The sequence below is a fragment of the Somniosus microcephalus genome, chromosome 16 (genome assembly GCF_052327205.1).
Source record: "Somniosus microcephalus isolate GS21.2 chromosome 16, FLI_Smic_1.0, whole genome shotgun sequence".
Taxonomy (NCBI): domain Eukaryota; kingdom Metazoa; phylum Chordata; class Chondrichthyes; order Squaliformes; family Somniosidae; genus Somniosus; species Somniosus microcephalus.
Genome location: NC_141002.1, coordinates 14,654,139 through 14,671,696, shown reverse-complemented (window position 1 = coordinate 14,671,696; position 17,558 = coordinate 14,654,139).

The window sequence follows — 17,558 nt, the reverse complement described above, 5'->3', positions numbered from 1 at the left end:
GTTGATAGCGTGGACTCTGGTTCTTTTCCCTTCCATATCCCAGGAGTGTTGAATCTAATTTTACCTGCCCCCCTCCCCTCCCCCCAATTTCTACCTGGCTGTGATGAAGGAACGCAACCTAGGCCATCTCAGGCTTGGCGTTTACGTACTCAGTTTAGGAAGAAACAAACTACCAAACTACACTGGTAAGATAATAACAGAAGCAATAGGAGCAGGAGTAGGCCATTTGGCCCCTCGAGCCTGCTCCGCCATTCAATAAGATCATGGCTGATCATCAACCTCAACTCCACTTTCTTGTCCTATCCCCATATCCCTTGATTCCCCTTGAGTCCAAAAATCTATCGATCTCAGCCTTGAATATACTCAACGACTGAGCAACCACAGCCCTCTGGGGTAGAGAATTCCAAAGATTCACAACCCTCCGAGTGAAGAAATTTCCCCTCATCTCAGCCTTAAATGGTCGACCCCTTATCCTGAGACTATGCCCCCTAGTTCTAGACTCTCCAGCCAGGGGAAACAGCCTTTCAGCATCTACCCTGTCAATCCCCCTCAGAATCTTATGTTTCAATGAGATCACCTCTCATTCTTCTAAACTCCAGAGAGTATCGGCCCATTCTGCTCAATCTCTCCTCATAGGACAGCCCTCTCATCCCAGGGACCAATCGAGTGAACCTTTGTTGCACCGCCTCCAAGGCTGATGATCAGAATAGATGGCTGAAGAGATGAATTACTAAGATTGCTTGCTTTGGCCTTTTCTAAAACCCAAAGGCCACTTTCCCAAAGCACTTCATATCCGAAAAATTACCTTATTTTCAGGTGTCATCAATGTTGTTCTGTAACAGAAGCCAGATCCCAGAAGCAACAAGTGGATGTCCATTTAATCTGTGTTTTGGGTGGGTGTTGGAGCCATTGTGTTTTATATTAATGGCCTGGCGTGTGTTTATTTGGTGCTCCATTATGCTGTAGGCTTTATTCAGGGTGTGATGAATCGCTTCTCTTATTTGCTGAAGACACCGATTCTGAATGGCAAATAGTTCCACGGGTGCTGACATTCCTTCCTCAATCATGAACACCATTAAAAAAATGATTCATTGGACATTCATTTGTTGTTTTTGGAATCTGGCTAGGAGGTTTCCTTGCCTATGTTTGACCCGAAGCCATGAGCCGTCATGGGGTTCGGAGTCAATGTTGAGGACTCCCAGGGCCACTCCCTCCTGACTGTATAGCACTGTACTGCCACCTCTGGTGGGTCTGTCCTGCCGGTGGGACAGGACATACCCAGGGATGGTGATGGAGGAGTTTGGGCCATTGGCTGAAAGATATGATTCTGTGAGTATGACTATGTCAGGCTGTCACTTGACTAGTCTGTGGGACAGCTCTCCCAATTCTGGCCCCAGTCCCCAGCTGTTAGTGAGAAGGACTATGCAGAGCCGGCTGGGCTGGGGTGCCTTTGTCATGTCCGAACCCGATGCCTAGGTTGAAGCCGGGTGATCCGTCCGGTTTTATACTTCTTATCCTTTCTTTTAAAGGTTTGATACAACTGAGTGACTTGCTAGGCCATTTCAGAGGGCAGTTACTGTGGGACTGGAGTCACATATAGGCCAGACTGGGTAAGGACAGCAGGCTTCCTCCCCTAAAGAACGTTAGTGAACCAGTTAGATAAAATTACTTAGAATGTACCCCACAGACAAAGGCCATTTGGCCCAACCGCCATGTTTATGCTTCAAATGAGTTGGGTTTTTACGACAATCTGGCACTTTCATGGTCACTTTTTACTGATAGCAGCTTTTAATTCCAGATTTAATTAGTTATTTAACAAGTTTCAGATTCACAAACTGTCACGGTGGGATTTGAACCCATGTGCCTAATTATTAATCCAGCACCATAACCATGACGGTACTGTACCCTATTAATGATATAGTCCTGGTATAGCATGATGGGGCACTGAGACAGAGCACGATGGCTAGATTAAGTGGCCGGAATACGGAATACCATGGCTGTGCTGTATAGGGGTTAAAACACCAGATTATATTGGCCCCGATATTCCGATCGCAGGCCTCTCGCGGGCGGAGGGCTGTGATCTGGAAAAATCTGCGGCAAGACCGGAGGGCTCCCGGGAGGCGCAGAGTTCCATTCCTGGGCCTCTCCAAACTGCCGGTGCGCAGGGCCCACGTATCCCAGAGGCGCAGGCGGTTCGCAGCGTCCCGGGGATCACATGGGCATTGGGGAGCCAATCAGAGAAGGGAATTGCCCTTCATACATTTGACAGGAAGACCTGTCAATTATATGAATGGAGATCAATGAAAAAACATAGTAAAACTTCAAATAAATTTTTAAAAAAATCACATTTTTAAAATGACTTGAAATTACATAAATTAACTATTTTAAACAAAAATTTAAATTTTTGAAAAAATAATTAAAGTTTTTAACGGGGCTAAAAATAAACGTAGCTTTTTAAAAGTTTTTTAAAATGATAAATCAGTGGAAAAAACATTTTTAAAAAACTTTTTTCAACTCTTATCCTGGTAACCAGGCGTAAGATTTGTAAGGGTTTTCTGCGGGCGGAGGGTCTCCAAAAAGCGGAACTCTCCCCCCGCAGAGGCCCTTCTCCCGAGCAGGCGGAGGATCTGTCAAGAGCTTTCTTGACAGATCGGAAATGGCGGTTTCCAGCGCATGCGCAGTGCATGCCTGAAACCGGCATTTCCGATGTCCCTACGGGTGGGTACACAGCGCGTACCCACCCTAGGGATCGGAGTATCTGGCCCATTAGCTCTTGCCAGGACCAGGGATGTGCCCTCACAAGCAGATGAATTCAGGTGACCCTTGAACTGTAGTTGATGCACCACCCGGGGAAGTGCAGCAAAGGGAATGGAGAAAATAAATGGACCAGGAAGATTCTTTGTAATGGAGAATATATGAGAATAACGAATAGTTTTGTTTCGGGTCTTGCACAAGTTTCAGTTTGCCTCAGTTGGTAGCTCTCATGCCTCTGAGTGAGATGGTTGTGGGTTTGTGCCCCAATCCAGAATTTAAGCACATAATCCAGGCTGATATATCAGCGCATTACTGAGGGAGCACAGTTGTGTGAGAAACACCGTCTTCTGGACAAGGGGTTGAAACAAGCCCTTGTTTATCTGTTCAGGTGGATGTAAAAGATCCCATGGGTCTACTTGAACAGAGTTTTCCTGATGCCTGGGGGCCAACATTCCTCCCTCAGCCAACATCATAAAAAACGGATCATCTGGTCATTCATTCATTGATGTGCTACTTGGGGGATCTTGCTGTGCGCAGATTGGCTGCTGCATATGCCTACATAATAAAAGTGATTAATTGATTGTGAAGGACATCTGAAGATACGATAAAGTGCCATGTAAGTGCAGTAACTACAGAGGAACAGCACACAACTAGCAATAAATGGGCAATCTCAGAGTGGCTGTAAAAGTTTCTGATTCACAATGTAAAAAAGTCACATGGTATAGCTTTGATTTCAGTGGAAATGAAATGAGATGGTTTCTTTTATGGGCGGCCGATTCACAATGCCAGTTTTACACTCGGGCAACAAGTTGACAGTCTACCCCAGGGTCCCCATTGAAGTGCCTAGATACCACCTCCAACAATGAAACACTCCCTCATTACCATCCCAGAGTATCAGGCTGGATTCAGACCTGCATCTCCCAGAAGGGGCCTTGAACCCTCCAACCTTCTGATTCAGACACAAGCGTGTTACCCACGTCAAAGTGAGTGTGCTAATCGTGGCTCAGTGGTAGCACTCGTGCCTTTGAGTCAGAAGGTTGCACGGTCAAGCCACATTTCAGAGACTTAAGCGCAAGATCTAGACAGAAACTCCAGTGCAGTACTGAGGGAGTGCTGCACTGTTGGAGGGGCAGTCTTTCGGATGAGACGTTAAACTGAAGCCCCGTCTGCTCTCTCGGGTGGATGTAAAAGATCCCATGGCACTATTTGAAGAAGAGCAGGGAGGTTCTCCCTGGTGTCGTGATCAACATTTATTCCTTAACCAACATCACAAAAACACAGATTCATTGTCACATTGCTGTTTGTGGGACCTTGCTGTGTGCTAATTGGCTGTCACCAGTGACTATACTTGAGAAGTACTTAATTGGGTGTAAAGCGCTTTGGGACATCCTGAGGTCGTGAAAAGCCCTGTATAAATGCAAGTTCTTTCTTTCTTTGCCTTCTTTACTAAGTCAAGTTGACTCTTTCAGTTCAACTGGCAATTAAGACTGTCCAGCCAGCGTAGTATTTTCAGCTAAAAGGCACTAGAAATGAATAGATAGAAACATCTATAATGTATGGTTGCCCAGTGATACAGTAATAGGCTTTGCATGTACTGCCATGCCAAATTATAGATAGGCAAAGAAACTGACAGGCTCACCGTCAAGTCTCGTTCTTCCATCATTCAGTCTGCCCTCAACACACAGAGACACAACACATGGATTGTCATAACTGATTAACTCTTGCAGATTTTAGACATTGCACACTGCGTGCTCGTTTGGACCATTCATTAAGTATTTAACCCAAAGAGTTCAAACTTGTAGAGCGAAAGTAAATGTAATTTCCTGCTCATTCTGGAGAACTGCTCTACTCTTGCTGCACTCCTAAAGAAGGCACAGCCTTTTCTGAAAACTCTGGAAGCCTAATTTCAAGTCCCTTTCACTTGAGAGAATAAGGAGGAGACAGTATTTGAAGAATAAGGAGGAGACAGTATTTGAAGAATAAGGAGGAGACAGTATTTAAAGAATAAGGAGGAGACAGTATTTGAGGAATAAGGAGGAGACAGTATTTGAAGAATAAGGAGGAGACAGTATTTGAAGAATAAGGAGGAGATAGTACTTGAAGATTAAGGAGGAGACAGTATTTGAAGAATAAGGAGGAGACAGTCTTTAAAGAATAAGGAGGATACAGTATTTGAAGAATAAGGAGGAGACAGTATTTGAAGAATAAGGAGGAGACAGTATTTGAAGAATAAGGAGGAGACAGAATTTAAAGAATAAGGCGGAGACAGTATTTGAAGAACAAGGAGGAGACAGTATTTGAAGAAGAAGGAGGAGACAGTATTTGAAGAATAAGGAGGAGACAGTATTTGAAGAATAAGGAGGAGACAGTATTTGAAGAATAAGGAGGAGACAGTATTTAAAGAATAAGGAGGAGACAGTATTTGAAGAACAAGGAGGAGACAGTATTTGAAGGATAAGGAGGAGACAGTATTTGAAGAATAAGGTGGAGATAGTATTTGAAGAATGAGGAGGAGACAGTAGTTGAAGAATGAGGAGGAGACAGTATTTGAAGAATAAGGAGGAGACAGTATTTGAAGAATGAGGAGGAGACAGTATTTAAAGAATAAGGAGGAGACAGTACTTGAAGAATAAGGAGGAGACAGTATTTGAAGAATAAGCAGGAGACAGTATTTGAAAAATATGAAGGAGACAGAATTTGAAGAATGAGGAGGAGACAGTATTTAAAGAATAAGGAGGAGACAGTACTTGAAGAATGAGGAGGAGACAGTATTTAAAGAATAAGGAGGAGACAGTACTTGAAGAATGAGGAGGAGACAGTATTTAAAGAATAAGGAGGAGGCAGTATTTGAAGAATAAGGAGGAGACAGTATTTAAAGAATAAGGAGGAGACAGTACTTGAAGAATAAGGAGGAGACAGTATTTGAAGAATAAGGAGGAGATATTACTTGAAGAATAAGGAGGAGACAGTACTTGAAGAATAAGGAGGAGACAGTATTTGAAGAATAAGGAGGAGACAGTATTTGAAGAATGAGGAGGAGACAGTATTTAAAGAATAAGGAGGAGACAGTACTTGAAGAATAAGGAGGAGACAGTACTTGAAGAATAAGGAGGAGACAGTACTTGAAGAATAAGGAGGAGACAGTACTTAAAGAATAAGGAGGAGACAGTATTTGAAGAATAAGGAGGAGACAGTACTTGAAGAATAAGGAGGAGACAGTATTTAAAGAATAAGGAGGAGACAGCATTTGAGGAATAAGGAGGAGACAGTATTTGAAGAATGAGGAGGAGACAGTATTTAAAGAATAAGGAGGAGACAGTACTTGAAGAATGAGGAGGAGACAGTATTTAAAGAATAAGGAGGAGACAGTATTTGAAGAATAAGGAGGCGACAGTATTTGAAGAATAAGGAGGCGACAGTATTTGAATAATAAGGAGGAGACAGTATTTGAAGAATGAGGAGGAGACAGTACTTGAAGAATAAGGAGGAGACAGTATTTGAAGAATAAGGAGGAGATATTACTTGAAGAATAAGGAGGAGACAGTACTTGAAGAATAAGGAGGAGACAGTATTTGAAGAATAAGGAGGAGATATTACTTGAAGAATAAGGAGGAGACAGAACTTGAAGAATAAGGAGGAGACAGTACTTGAAGAATAAGGAGGAGACAGTATTTGAAGAATAAGGAGGAGACAGTATTTGAAGAATAAGGAGGAGACAGTACTTGAAGAATAAGGAGGGGACAGTACTTGAAGAATAAGGAGAAGACAGTATTTGAAGAATAAGGAGGAGACAGTATTTGAATAATAAGGAGGAGACAGTATTTGAAGGATAAGGAGGAGACAGTACTTGAAGAATAAGGAGGAGACAGTATTTGAAGAATAAGGAGGAGACAGTATTTGAAGAATAAGGAGGAGACAGTACTTGAAGAATAAGGAGGAGACAGTATTTGAAGAATAAGGAGGAGACAGTACTTGAAGAGTAAGGAGGAGACAGCACTTGAAGAATAAGGAGGAGACAATATTTGAAGAATAAGGAGGAGACAGTATTTAAAGAATAAGGAGGAGACAGTACTTGAAGAACAAAGAGGAGGCAGTATTTGAAGAATAAGGAGGAGACAGTATTTAAAGAATAAGGAGGAGACAGTCTTTGAAGAATAAGGAGGAGACAGTACTTGAAGAATAAGGAGGAGACAATATTTGAAGAATAAGGAGGAGACAGTATTTAAAGAATAAGGAGGAGACAGTACTTGAAGAATAAGGAGGAGACAGTACTTGAAGAATAAGGAGGAGACAATATTTGAAGAATAAGGAGGAGACAGTATTTAAAGAATAAGGAGGAGACAGTACTTGAAGAATAAGGAGGAGACAGTATTTGAAGAATAAGGAGGAGACAGTATTTAAAGAATAAGGAGGAGACAGTATTTGAAGAATAAGGAGGAGACAGTACTTGAAGAATAAGGAGGAGACAGCACTTGAAGAATAAGGAGGAGACAGTATTTGAAGAATAAGGAGGAGACAGTATTTGAAGAATAAGGAGGAGACAGTATTTGAAGAATAAGATGGAGACAGTATTTGAAGAATAAGGAGGAGACAGTATTTGTAGAATAAGGAGGAGACAGTATTTGAAGAATAAGGAGGAGACAGTATTTAAAGAATAAGGAGGAGACAGTATTTGAAGAATAAGGAGGAGACAGTATTTGAAGAATAAGGAGGAGACAGTATTTGAAGAATAAGATGGAGACAGTATTTGAAGAATAAGGAGGAGACAGTATTTGAAGAATAAGGAGGAGACAGTATTGAAGAATAAGGAGGAGACAGTATTTAAAGAATAAGGAGGGGACAGTATTTGTAGAATGAGGAGGAGACAGTATTTGAAGATTAAGGAGGAGACAATATTTGAAGAATAAGGAGGAGACAGTATTTGAAGAATAAGGAGGAGACATTATTTGAAGAATGAGGAGGAGACAGTACTTGAAGAATAAGGAGGAGACAGTATTTGAAGAATAAGGAGGAGACAGTATTTGAAGAATGAGGAGGAGACAGTATTTGAAGAATAAGGAGGAGACAGTACTTGAAGAATAAGGAGGAGACAGTACTTGAAGAATAAGGAGGAGGCAGTATTTGAAGAATAAGGAGGAGACAGTATTTGAAGAATAAGGAGGAGACAGTACTTGAAGAATAAGGAGGAGACAGTACTTGAAGAATAAGGAGGAGACAGTACTTGAAGAATAAGGAGGAGAAAGTACTTAAAGAATAAGGAGGAGACAGTATTTGAAGAATAAGGAGGAGACAGTACTTGAAGAATAAGGAGGAGACAGTATTTAAAGAATAAGGAGGAGACAGTATTTGAGGAATAAGGAGGAGACAGTATTTGAAGAATAAGGAGGCGACATTATTTGAAGAATAAGGAGGGGACAGTATTTGAATAATAAGGAGGAGACAGTATTTGAAGAATGAGGAGGAGACAGTACTTGAAGAATAAGGAGGAGACAGTATTTGAAGAATAAGGAGGAGATATTACTTGAAGAATAAGGAGGAGACAGTATTTGAAGAATAAGGAGGAGATATTACTTGAAGAATAAGGAGGAGACAGTACTTGAAGAATAAGGAGGAGACAGTACTTGAAGAATAAGGAGGAGACAGTATTTGAAGAATAATGAGGAGACAGTATTTGAAGAATAAGGAGGAGACAGTACTTGAAGAATAAGGAGGGGACAGTACTTGAAGAATAAGGAGAAGACAGTATTTGAAGAATAAGGAGGAGACAGTACTTAAAGAATAAGGAGGAGACAGTATTTAAAGAATAAGGAGGGGACAGTATTTGTAGAATGAGGAGGAGACAGTATTTGAAGATTAAGGAGGAGACAATATTTGAAGAATAAGGAGGAGACAGTATTTGAAGAATAAGGAGGAGACATTATTTGAAGAATGAGGAGGAGACAGTACTTGAAGAATAAGGAGGAGACAGTATTTGAAGAATGAGGAGGAGACAGTATTTGAAGAATAAGGAGGAGACAGTACTTGAAGAATAAGGAGGAGACAGTACTTGAAGAATAAGGAGGAGACAGTATTTGAAGAATAAGGAGGAGACAGTATTTGAAGAATAAGGAGGAGACAGTACTTGAAGAATAAGGAGGAGACAGTACTTGAAGAATAAGGAGGAGACAGTACTTAAAGAATAAGGAGGAGACATTATTTGAAGAATAAGGAGGAGACAGTACTTGAAGAATAAGGAGGAGACAGTATTTAAAGAATAAGGAGGAGACAGTATTTGAGGAATAAGGAGGAGAATGTATTTGAAGAATAAGGAGGCGACAGTATTTGAAGAAGAAGGAGGCGACAGTATTTGAATAATAAGGAGGAGACAGTATTTGAAGAATGAGGAGGAGACAGTACTTGAAGAATAAGGAGGAGACAGTATTTGAAGAATAAGGTGGAGACAGTATTTGAAGAATAAGGAGGAGACAGTATTTGAAGAATAAGGAGGAGACAGTATTTGAAGAATAAGGAGGAGACAGTATTTAAAGTATAAGGAGGCGACAGTATTTGAAGAATAAGGAGGAGACAGTATTTGAAGACAAAGGAGGAGACAGTATTTAAAGAATAAGGAGGAGACAGTATTTGAAGACTGAGGAGGAGACAGTATTTAAAGAATAAGGAGGAGACAGTAGTTGAAGAATGAGGAGGAGACAGTATTTGAAGAATAAGGAGGAGACAGTATTTGAAGAATGAGGAGGAGACAGTATTTAAAGAATAAGGAGGAGACAGTACTTGAAGAATAAGGAGGAGACAGTATTTGAAGAATAAGCAGGAGAGAGTATTTGAAAAATATGAAGGAGACAGAATTTGAAGAATGAGGAGGAGACAGTATTTAAAGAATAAGGAGGAGACAGTACTTGAAGAATGAGGAGGAGACAGTATTTAAAGAATAAGGAGGAGACAGTACTTGAAGAATGAGGAGGAGACAGTATTTAAAGAATAAGGAGGAGGCAGTATTTGAAGAATAAAGAGGAGACAGTACTTAAAGAATCAGGAGGAGACAGTACTTGAAGAATAAGGAGGAGACAGTATTTGAAGAATAAGGAGGAGATATTACTTGAAGAATAAGGAGGAGACAGTACTTGAAGAATAAGGAGGAGACAGTATTTGAAGAATAAGGAGGAGACAGTATTTGAAGAATGAGGAGGAGACAGTATTTAAAGAATAAGGAGGAGACAGTACTTGAAGAATAAGGAGGAGACAGTACTTGAAGAATAAGGAGGAGACAGTACTTGAAGAATAAGGAGGAGACAGTACTTAAAGAATAAGGAGGCGACAGTATTTGAAGAATAAGGAGGAGACAGTACTTGAAGAATAAGGAGGAGACAGTATTTAAAGAATAAGGAGGAGACAGCATTTGAGGAATAAGGAGGAGACAGTATTTGAAGAATGAGGAGGAGACAGTATTTAAAGAATAAGGAGGAGACAGTACTTGAAGAATGAGGAGGAGACAGTATTTAAAGAATAAGGAGGAGACAGTATTTGAAGAATAAGGAGGCGACAGTATTTGAAGAATAAGGAGGCGACAGTATTTGAATAATAAGGAGGAGACAGTATTTGAAGAATGAGGAGGAGACAGTACTTGAAGAATAAGGAGGAGACAGTATTTGAAGAATAAGGAGGAGATATTACTTGAAGAATAAGGAGGAGACAGTACTTGAAGAATAAGGCGGAGACAGTATTTGAAGAATAAGGAGGAGATATTACTTGAAGAATAAGGAGGAGACAGAACTTGAAGAATAAGGAGGAGACAGTACTTGAAGAATAAGGAGGAGACAGTATTTGAAGAATAAGGAGGAGACAGTATTTGAAGAATAAGGAGGAGACAGTACTTGAAGAATAAGGAGGGGACAGTACTTGAAGAATAAGGAGAAGACAGTATTTGAAGAATAAGGAGGAGACAGTATTTGAATAATAAGGAGGAGACAGTATTTGAAGGATAAGGAGGAGACAGTACTAGAAGAATAAGGAGGAGACAGTATTTGAAGAATAAGGAGGAGACAGTATTTGAAGAATAAGGAGGAGACAGTACTTGAAGAATAAGGAGGAGACAGTACTTGAAGAATAAGGAGGAGACAGTATTTGAAGAATAAGGAGGAGACAGTACTTGAAGACTCAGGAGGAGACAGCACTTGAAGAATAAGGAGGAGACAATATTTGAAGAATAAGGAGGAGACAGTATTTAAAGAATAAGGAGGAGACAGTACTTGAAGAACAAAGAGGAGGCAGTATTTGAAGAATAAGGAGGAGACAGTATTTAAAGAATAAGGAGGAGACAGTCTTTGAAGAATAAGGAGGAGACAGTACTTGAAGAATAAGGAGGAGACAATATTTGAAGAATAAGGAGGAGACAGTATTTAAAGAATAAGGAGGAGACAGTACTTGAAGAATAAGGAGGAGACAGTACTTGAAGAACAAGGAGGAGACAATATTTGAAGAATAAGGAGGAGACAGTATTTAAAGAATAAGGAGGAGACAGTACTTGAAGAATAAGGAGGAGACAGTATTTGAAGAATAAGGAGGAGACAGTATTTAAAGAATAAGGAGGAGACAGTATTTGAAGAATAAGGAGGAGACAGTACTTGAAGAATAAGGAGGAGACAGCACTTGAAGAATAAGGAGGAGACAGTATTTGAAGAATAAGGAGGAGACAGTACTTGAAGAATAAGGAGGAGACAGTATTTGAAGAATAAGATGGAGACAGTATTTGAAGAATAAGGAGGAGACAGTATTTGAAGAATAAGGAGGAGACAGTATTTGAAGAAAAAGGAGGAGACAGTATTTAAAGAATAAGGAGGAGACAGTATTTGAAGAATAAGGAGGAGACAGTATTTGAAGAATAAGGAGGAGACAGTATTTGAAGAATAAGATGGAGACAGTATTTGAAGAATAAGGAGGAGACAGTATTTGAAGAATAAGGAGGAGACAGTATTGAAGAATAAGGAGGAGACAGTATTTAAAGAATAATGACGGGACAGTATTTGTAGAATGAGGAGGAGACAGTATTTGAAGATTAAGGAGGAGACAATATTTGAAGAATAAGGAGGAGACAGTATTTGAAGAATAAGGAGGAGACATTATTTGAAGAATGAGGAGGAGACAGTACTTGAAGAATAAGGAGGAGACAGTATTTGAAGAATAAGGAGGAGACAGTATTTGAAGAATGAGGAGGAGACAGTATTTGAAGAATAAGGAGGAGACAGTACTTGAAGAATAAGGAGGAGACAGTACTTGAAGAATAAGGAGGAGGCAGTATTTGAAGAATAAGGAGGAGACAGTATTTGAAGAATAAGGAGGAGACAGTACTTGAAGAATAAGGAGGAGACATTACTTGAAGAATAAGGAGGAGACAGTACTTGAAGAATAAGGAGGAGAAAGTACTTAAAGAATAAGGAGGAGACAGTATTTGAAGAATAAGGAGGAGACAGTACTTGAGGAATAAGGAGGAGACAGTATTTAAAGAATAAGGAGGAGACAGTACTTGAAGAATGAGGAGGAGACAGTATTTAAAGAATAAGGAGGAGACAGTACTTGAAGAATGAGGAGGAGACAGTATTTAAAGAATAAGGAGGAGACAGTACTTGAAGAATAAGGAGGAGACAGTATTTGAAGAATAAGGAGGAGATATTACTTGAAGAATAAGGAGGAGACAGTACTTGAAGAATAAGGAGGAGACAGTATTTGAAGAATAAGGAGGAGACAGTATTTGAAGAATGAGGAGGAGACAGTATTTAAAGAATAAGGAGGAGACAGTACTTGAAGAATAAGGAGGAGACAGTACTTGAAGAATAAGGAGGAGACAGTACTTGAAGAATAAGGAGGAGACAGTACTTAAAGAATAAGGAGGAGACAGTATTTGAAGAATAAGGAGGAGACAGTACTTGAAGAATAAGGAGGAGACAGTATTTAAAGAATAAGGAGGAGACAGCATTTGAGGAATAAGGAGGAGACAGTATTTGAAGAATGAGGAGGAGACAGTATTTAAAGAATAAGGAGGAGACAGTACTTGAAGAATGAGGAGGAGACAGTATTTAAAGAATAAGGAGGAGACAGTATTTGAAGAATAAGGAGGCGACAGTATTTGAAGAATAAGGAGGCGACAGTGTTTGAATAATAAGGAGGAGACAGTATTTGAAGAATGAGGAGGAGACAGTACTTGAAGAATAAGGAGGAGACAGTATTTGAAGAATAAGGAGGAGATATTACTTGAAGAATAAGGAGGAGACAGTACTTGAAGAATAAGGAGGAGACAGTATTTGAAGAATAAGGAGGAGATATTACTTGAAGAATAAGGAGGAGACAGAACTTGAAGAATAAGGAGGAGACAGTACTTGAAGAATAAGGAGGAGACAGTATTTGAAGAATAAGGAGGAGACAGTATTTGAAGAATAAGGAGGAGACAGTACTTGAAGAATAAGGAGGGGACAGTACTTGAAGAATAAGGAGAAGACAGTATTTGAAGAATAAGGAGGAGACAGTATTTGAATAATAAGGAGGAGACAGTATTTGAAGGATAAGGAGGAGACAGTACTTGAAGAATAAGGAGGAGACAGTTTTTGAAGAATAAGGAGGAGACAGTATTTGAAGAATAAGGAGGAGACAGTACTTGAAGAATAAGGAGGAGACAGTACTTGAAGAATAAGGAGGAGACAGTATTTGAAGAATAAGGAGGAGACAGTACTTGAAGACTAAGGAGGAGACAGAACTTGAAGAATAAGGAGGAGACAATATTTGAAGAATAAGGAGGAGACAGTATTTAAAGAATAAGGAGGAGACAGTACTTGAAGAACAAAGAGGAGGCAGTATTTGAAGAATAAGGAGGAGACAGTATTTAAAGAATAAGGAGGAGACAGTCTTTGAAGAATAAGGAGGAGACAGTACTTGAAGAATAAGGAGGAGACAGTATTTGAAGAATAAGGAGGAGACAGTATTTAAAGAATAAGGAGGAGACAGTACTTGAAGAATAAGGAGGAGACAGTATTTGAAGAATAAGGAGGAGACAGTATTTAAAGAATAAGGAGGAGACAGTATTTGAAGAATAAGGAGGAGACAGTACTTGAAGAATAAGGAGGAGACAGCACTTGAAGAATAAGGAGGAGACAGTATTTGAAGAATAAGGAGGAGACAGTATTTGAAGAATAAGGAGGAGACAGTATTTGAAGAATAAGATGGAGACAGTATTTGAAGAATAAGGAGGAGACAGTATTTGAAGAATAAGGAGGAGACAGTATTTGAAGAATAAGGAGGAGACAGTATTTAAAGAATAAGGAGGAGGCAGTATTTGAAGAATAAGGAGGAGACAGTATTTGAAGAATAAGGAGGAGACAGTATTTGAAGAATAAGATGGAGACAGTATTTGAAGAATAAGGAGGAGACAGTATCTGAAGAATAAGGAGGAGACAGTATTGAAGAATAAGGAGGAGACAGTATTTAAAGAATAAGGAGGGGACAGTATTTGTAGAATGAGGAGGAGACAGTATTTGAAGATTAAGGAAGAGACAATATTTGAAGAATAAGGAGGAGACAGTATTTGAAGAATAAGGAGGAGACATTATTTGAAGAATGAGGAGGAGACAGTACTTGAAGAATAAGGAGGAGACAGTATTTGAAAAATAAGGAGGAGACAGTATTTGAAGAATGAGGAGGAGACAGTATTTGAAGAATAAGGAGGAGACAGTACTTGAAGAATGAGGAGGAGACAGTACTTGAAGAATAAGGAGGAGGCAGTATTTGAAGAATAAGGAGGAGACAGTATTTGAAGAATAAGGAGGAGACAGTACTTGAAGAATAAGGAGGAGACAGTACTTGAAGAATAAGGAGGAGACAGTACTTGAAGAATAAGGAGGAGAAAGTACTTAAAGAATAAGGAGGAGACAGTATTTGAAGAATAAGGAGGAGACAGTACTTGAAGAATAAGGAGGAGACAGTATTTAAAGAATAAGGAGGAGACAATATTTGAGGAATAAGGAGGAGACAGTATTTGAAGAATAAAGAGGCGACATTATTTGAAGAATAAGGAGGGGACAGTATTTGAATAATAAGGAGGAGACAGTATTTGAAGAATGAGGAGGAGACAGTACTTGAAGAATAAGGAGGAGACAGTATTTGAAGAATAAGGATGGACAGTGCTTGAAGAATAAGGAGAAGACAGTATTTGAAGAATAAGGAGGAGACAGTATTTGAAGAATAAGGAGGAGACAGTATTTGAAGAATAAGGAGGAGACAGTATTTGAAGAATAAGATGGAGACAGTATTTGAAGAATAAGGAGGAGACAGTATTTGAAGAATAAGGAGGAGACAGTATTTGAAGAATAAGGAGGAGACAGTATTTGAAGAATAAGGAGGAGACAGTATTTGAAGAATAAGGAGGAGACAGTATTTGAAGAATAAGATGGAGACAGTATTTGAAGAATAAGGAGGAGACAGTATTTGAAGAATAAGGAGGAGACAGTATTTGAAGAATAAGGAGGAGACAGTATTTAAAGAATAAGGAGGAGACAGTATTTGAAGAATAAGGAGGAGACAGTATTTGAAGAGTAAGGAGGAGACAGTATTTGAAGAATAAGATGGAGACAGTATTTGAAGAATAAGGAGGAGACAGTATTTGAAGAATAAGGAGGAGAAAGTATTGAAGAATAAGGAGGAGACAGTATTTAAAGAATAAGGAGGGGACAGTATTTGTAGAATGAGGAGGAGACAGTATTTGAAGATTAAGGAGGAGACAATATTTGAAGAATAAGGAGGAGACAGTATTTGAAGAATAAGGAGGAGACATTATTTGAAGAATGAGGAGGAGACAGTACTTGAAGAATAAGGAGGAGACAGTATTTGAAGAATAAGGAGGAGACAGTATTTGAAGAAAGAGGAGGAGACAGTATTTGAAGAATAAGGAGGAGACAGTACTTGAAGAATAAGGAGGAGACAGTACTTGAAGAATAAGGAGGAGGCAGTATTTGAAGAATAAGGAGGAGACAGTATTTGAAGAATAAGGAGGAGACAGTACTTGAAGAATAAGGAGGAGACAGTACTTGAAGAATAAGGAGGAGACAGTACTTGAAGAATAAGGAGGAGAAAGTACTTAAAGAATAAGGAGGAGACAGTATTTGAAGAATAAGGAGGAGACAGTACTTGAAGAATAAGGAGGAGACAGTATTTAAAGAATAAGGAGGAGACAGTACTTGAAGAATGAGGAGGAGACAGTATTTAAAGAATAAGGAGGAGACAGTACTTGAAGAATGAGGAGGAGACAGTATTTAAAGAATAAGGAGGAGGCAGTATTTGAAGAATAAGGAGGAGACAGTATTTAAAGAATAAGGAGGAGACAGTACTTGAAGAATAAGGAGGAGACAGTATTTGAAGAATAAGGAGGAGATATTACTTGAAGAATAAGGAGGAGACAGTACTTGAAGAATAAGGAGGAGACAGTATTTGAAGAATAAGGAGGAGACAGTATTTGAAGAATGAGGAGGAGACAGTATTTAAAGAATAAGGAGGAGACAGTACTTGAAGAATAAGGAGGAGACAGTACTTGAAGAATAAGGAGGAGACAGTACTTGAAGAATAAGGAGGAGACAGTACTTAAAGAATAAGGAGGAGACAGTATTTGAAGAATAAGGAGGAGACAGTACTTGAAGAATAAGGAGGAGACAGTATTTAAAGAATAAGGAGGAGACAGCATTTGAGGAATAAGGAGGAGACAGTATTTGAAGAATGAGGAGGAGACAGTATTTAAAGAATAAGGAGGAGACAGTACTTGAAGAATGAGGAGGAGACAGTATTTAAAGAATAAGGAGGAGACAGTATTTGAAGAATAAGGAGGCGACAGTATTTGAAGAATAAGGAGGCGACAGTAGTTGAATAATAAGGAGGAGACAGTATTTGAAGAATGAGGAGGAGACAGTACTTGTAGAATAAGGAGGAGACAGTATTTGAAGAATAAGGAGGAGATATTACTTGAAGAATAAGGAGGAGACAGTACTTGAAGAATAAGGAGGAGACAGTATTTGAAGAATAAGGAGGAGATATTACTTGAAGAATAAGGAGGAGACAGAACTTGAAGAATAAGGAGGAGACAGTACTTGAAGAATAAGGAGGAGACAGTATTTGAAGAATAAGGAGGAGACAGTATTTGAAGAATAAGGAGGAGACAGTACTTGAAGAATAAGGAGGGGACAGTACTTGAAGAATAAGGAGAAGACAGTATTTGAAGAATAAGGAGGAGACAGTATTTGAATAATAAGGAGGAGACAGTATTTGAAGGATAAGGAGGAGACAGTACTTGAAGAATAAGGAGGAGACAGTATTTGAAGAATAAGGAGGAGACAGTATTTGAAGAATAAGGAGGAGACAGTACTTGAAGAATAAGGAGGAGACAGTACTTGAAGAATAAGGAGGAGAAAGTACTTAAAGAATAAGGAGGAGACAGTATTTGAAGAATAAGGAGGAGACAGTACTTGAAGAATAAGGAGGAGACAGTATTTAAAGAATAAGGAGGAGACAGTATTTGAGGAATAAGGAGGAGACAGTATTTGAAGAATAAGGAGGCGACATTATTTGAAGAATAAGGAGGGGACAGTATTTGAATAATAAGGAGGAGACAGTATTTGAAGAATGAGGAGGAGACAGTACTTGAAGAATAAGGAGGAGACAGTATTTGAAGAATAAGGATGGACAGTACTTGAAGAATAAGGAGAAGACAGTATTTGAAGAATAAGGAGGAGACAGTATTTGAAGAATAAGGAGGAGACAGTATTTGAAGAATAAGG